Source organism: Ictalurus punctatus, chromosome 5 (genome assembly GCF_001660625.3).
Source record: "Ictalurus punctatus breed USDA103 chromosome 5, Coco_2.0, whole genome shotgun sequence".
NCBI classification, from domain to species: Eukaryota; Metazoa; Chordata; class Actinopteri; order Siluriformes; family Ictaluridae; genus Ictalurus; species Ictalurus punctatus.
In genome coordinates, this window is record NC_030420.2 from 22,882,423 (window position 1) to 22,887,200 (window position 4,778).

The 4,778-nt window shown below is 42.3% G+C and overlaps 1 protein-coding gene across 1 annotated transcript in view; it reads right to left on the minus strand.

The window, feature by feature from the left end:
- prex1 (phosphatidylinositol-3,4,5-trisphosphate-dependent Rac exchange factor 1) overlaps positions 1-4,778 on the minus strand; it is a 91,574-nt gene that overhangs the window by 80,362 nt on the left and 6,434 nt on the right. The window lies entirely within an intron of this gene.

Below are 4,778 nucleotides of genomic sequence, written 5' to 3' on the forward strand. Positions count from 1 at the left end.
CCGTGATCCATTCTGTAGACAGTGTGTCAATCAATCATCAGTCAGTCTGAATTAATGAGGATTTACACTTACTCTCATTTGGTCATAAAACGATTCTAATATAAAAAAAAAAAATAATAATGGGACACGCCAATGACCCCACCCCCAAACAAAAACAAAAAAAAAAATTCTGCACAAGTGCTGGAACTTCGTTTAACAGCGGCAGCGAAAAGAAGGAACAATGCGAGTGCTTTTTAAATACACAACAATGCAGGGAACTCAGAGGGTTGTCCTGAAAAATTGGGGCAATGCACAGTAAACAATCTTTTGATATTGAAAATTCAACAACAAGAATTGTCACCAAGATGCCTTTTTAATTTTTTTTTTTGCCATCCAGCATTCTTTGTGTTTTTTTTTTCCTATGCAATCTGGATCTGCTTTCCTCTGTGAGGGCCTTTCAAACCACAAAAACAATATGATTGGATCCAGAAGATTGGATTTGTGTAGACTGACCTGAATGATTTGAAATACAGTACTCTTAAGCATTGGAATTAACTGGAGACTCTCCAATGTCAAAATGTAATTCATTTAACATGACTGCGATTTAAACACAACTGAATATTACTTATCTGAAGGCATTTCCCAATTAAAAACAGGTGGAACTCGAATCATACAACGACTGAATAAAATTCTGAATGGATTTTAGCGTCATGCATTTCCAGCCTTTACCCTCAGGGTCCCCGCGTCTGGTTTTCCAGCCAGAGATAAAATAGTTAAGGCTGTTGGGTAGTGCTGAGCATTCTAAACAGAGATGTTTGGAACAAAATGTTGAACAAACTAATGGCCCACTGTTACCACTTTTCCACTCTTGTGTACAAGTGAGGTGGCTGTGCAGGCCAGTCTCTTTCCCACAACGTGAGCAACACCCAAAACTGACTGAACCTGAGATTCCCGTTCCCGATGAATACTCGGATCAAAACAGAGCCAGCATCATCGAAAAGGCCCTTTCATGGCTCTCTGTGAGAATGCGCCTTGCTGCAAAAGAGTCCAGAGCCATTTTGGACACGAGGAAGGGGCCGTTTTGGCCGGCATGGCGTGAAATCGAATAAATAAAAACGAGCAGGGGGGGGGGAAATCCTCTCTTTGTGGCTGAGGCCCAGCAGACTGAAACAAAAGCCCCAGTGGCAGGAGAACTGGAGGGATGAAAGAGGGGAGCTGAGCTCGGCCCTTTCTCCCCATCACTCTGATTCACTGTCCCCCCCTCCTCCTCCGTTCCGTTCCCTTCAGCCATGCCCACACACACAAAGTCTTCTTTGAGCTCGGCCCCTTGTCTCTCACTTCCGCTTTGTGGGGCTTCGGAGTGCAGAACTGTCTGAGCTGTTTGCAGAAACGGAAACAATGGCCTCTGCTAACAGGTGTAAGATACGCAAGTTCATCAATATACCCTCTGTCCGTTATTGCATTGTAAAGTTTTGTCTCGTGATGACCGTTCACATGGCCATTTTCACAGATCAAGGCCTGATCATGTGACCATTATTTTGGTCAAACTTTAACCATATCAGTATCTTAATATGATCTTAACAGTATCATCATTTGTCCATACCTGGCAGTTTCATGACTGGCACTGTGAGAAGGTTCCCTCTAAGAAATGATGCAACATTAAAGAAAACAATGCAAAATATACTATAATCCAAGATTTTGCCTTTCAGATTGAACCTTTCCAACAAGGTCAGGATTCGAGTTCATACTGCCTTTTCTATTCCTTTTATTTTCGCCTTCGCTGCCATCCAAATCTCTAATTAGCATTCAAGCTCAGCTATTTATTACTGAATAATCGACTGCAGGCTGCAGACTAATTAACACGAATTTCCATCATAACGATCTGTAAATGCCGGCACAAGTAGTGCAAACAAGCGCGCTGATCTCGGCAACAGTGGAAAGGAGTTCTCTACACCGACATGTGGCAGGGCAGATAAGATCTGAGAGCAGATTGGAGGAGCCATCTGGAAGGCATTTGGCCTTCTCTCCATGGAAGAGTGATTGGACTCATGGAAGAGCAACATGAGAACCCAGGGGTCACACACTGCAGGGGGCGTAGGGGAGGGGAACAAATCCTGGGCTGACCAGTCAGGCCACACGCACCAACTCTGATAATTTCCAAATAATAAGAGTCTTTTTTCTGACATGGACCTAAAATGTGAGGGTTAAGAGAGAGAGAGAGAGAGAGAGAGAGAGTGTGCATGTAAGGGAAAGAGTGAGGTATGAGTCATTATTAATAGCATCGCTTAATTCCCTCCACTTGTCGTCCCATCCTTCTGGGCAGTAACTGATTTCCATTACCAGATTGATTTGCAATTTGAAGTAATTAGCCTAAGAGGACACGTGATCTCCTCTGATGGGTCCCTCAAGGTGAGCTGTTAGATACTGATCTATTTAATAAATTAACCTTTCCCCAATACAGTTCCAATATGTATAAACCCACCAGAATGGATGTCAACAAAGACATGGTATTAGCATATCAGCTAGCACTGCTGTGCACAATTATAACAGCAATAACCCTCTTTTAATCAAAGGATTGGGAATATGAGATAAAAAAAATACCTTGGTGTTGGATCAGGTCTTACCTTTAGCATCTTGTCGAGCAGAAGGACATTTTCTTTTGTGGTTGGACTGGAGGACTTTCCGTACTCGCCACAAAAATAACACATGATGGCATAACAAATGCTGATCTACGTCAGCAGCCTGACATGGCATTTCCAAACATGTAATAATTTCATTATGCTACCACAAATATGAGGTACGTCAGGCCGCAAGGTCCTCTAGTTAGGTAGATAGATGGTCCACTAGCTTTAGAACCTTTGAGCCAAAGTTGTTCAGATTTGAGGATAAATGAATGGCAACCATAACCATATAACCTAGTACGTCTGATCATCCCACAGAATGACAGAGGTGGTTATGCTTCTTTCAGGCTCAACACCAGTGAGGCTGGAGGAGTCAACATCACTCAGTTCATGTTTCACCCTCAATTACGGTGGCTTACACGCACATGGGGAACGGGAAAATCCCATCTATCTGTGGCCTGCTAAAGCCACCAGGATCTTAGGAGTCTGAGCTTCTGTGGGCGGCGTGTGGCCTCAGACTGCGGGGAGAAAATTCCCTCAGGACACTTCAGGAATTCCTCCGAGCTCTCTCAGTGAACGGGCCAAGAGGTCAGAGGACTGTGATTTACTGCCGTCTCCTTTGCGCCAGTCTTTCAGCGGTTATTGTCCGGTGACATAAGGAAATATCTGCCGTGTTTATGATTACCCAACAATCGAGGCTACTTCTACGAGTATAGACACATCCAGTACAGAAACCAGGGTCAAGTCCAACCTCACTTAAGGACAAAAAGCCCATTTCCATCTGAACAACTGAGCAGATACTTTATAAAAAAATAAAAATAAAAAAATAAATAAATAAAAACAGCATAATGTTCACAACAGCCTGAGAAATGTATGATTGAACAAGTATACAAATATTTTAATTTAATGACTACAAATTACAGAGCATGGACCCGTTGACTCCGTTCTGTGTACCTGCCTGCAGTCTGACATCATTCATAATACAGAGCACGTGGCACTACTGTTGCGGCCTGTTTGCTAAAGGTGAGGAGGGACAGACAGGTGCTGCCATGCAGCGTGTCTATGTGTACAGTGGCAGACTGCCAGGCAGATCTGATTCAGACACCGGCATCCAGACGACTTATTTGGATGAGATCCCAGATGGCGAAGTTCAAACCAAACCTGAGAAGTTTGTTTATTAAAACATGAATGAGGCCACTCTCCTTTTCCACTTCTCTCCCACTCCTCCTCCTCTTTGATATCAGAAGGCATATAATACTTAATTAACACCTCCCGGCCCTCTGACAAGGCAACGGGATACCGCAGCCGTCTTTATCAGTCCCCTGCGGAGTGTTACTTCGCACTTATAGAACAATGCTGAGTTTAACAACAAGCCAGGCATTCAATTCAAAAGAGCACCAAGGGCTCGAAAATGTTCGCAGAATTTATGAGAGATTACTTCTTGCAAACTTCACAAAAACTCCCAAATTTGACGGAAAATAGATCCGTGTATATGAAAACAAATGCACGCATCTGATATATAAGTTTCTTAGGTAAGTTTACGTCCAAGTACATGTGAAAATAGAACGAATCCTTCCTCAATGCCCAAAGACATGAGTATATATCATCCAAAGAACGCTTCAAATTAGCGATCATGAAACAGCCTAGACATGTATGGAAATACATCAGTGTCAGAGTTTGCTTGCTACTAAAACTTGGCAATGTGGAAGCTTACATAGCTGCAGTTGAGACACATTAGCTATGCAGACTCCTTATACTGTGCCAGCTTGTGCCTTTGAATCAAACACAATGGGCCACATTGTTATAGGAAAACAGTATACAACAATAATCGATTAATCTGTGATTGGGACTGTGAGTGCGATTGTGACTGGGTGGTGTGATGTGGCAGAGGGCAGTTACCATCCCAAAGTGGATTACTTTCCCACAACAGCATGTCTCGAAGTGTTTTATTCCTTTAATACCATGTCAATTTGCCAGCAATTGCAATTTTTCTTAATTAATAATGAGTGACACATCATGCTTCTTAACAAATTATACTTATAAGTTATGGAACGTCCATGAGAAAAGTTAGTACCTGTTATCACTTATATTTAATTATATCAGCTATAAACAATCGTTCCCTCGACAGCCGCTCTTTTTTTGTCTTAGTAAGTTAATTAGACAAAAAAAAAAAAAAAA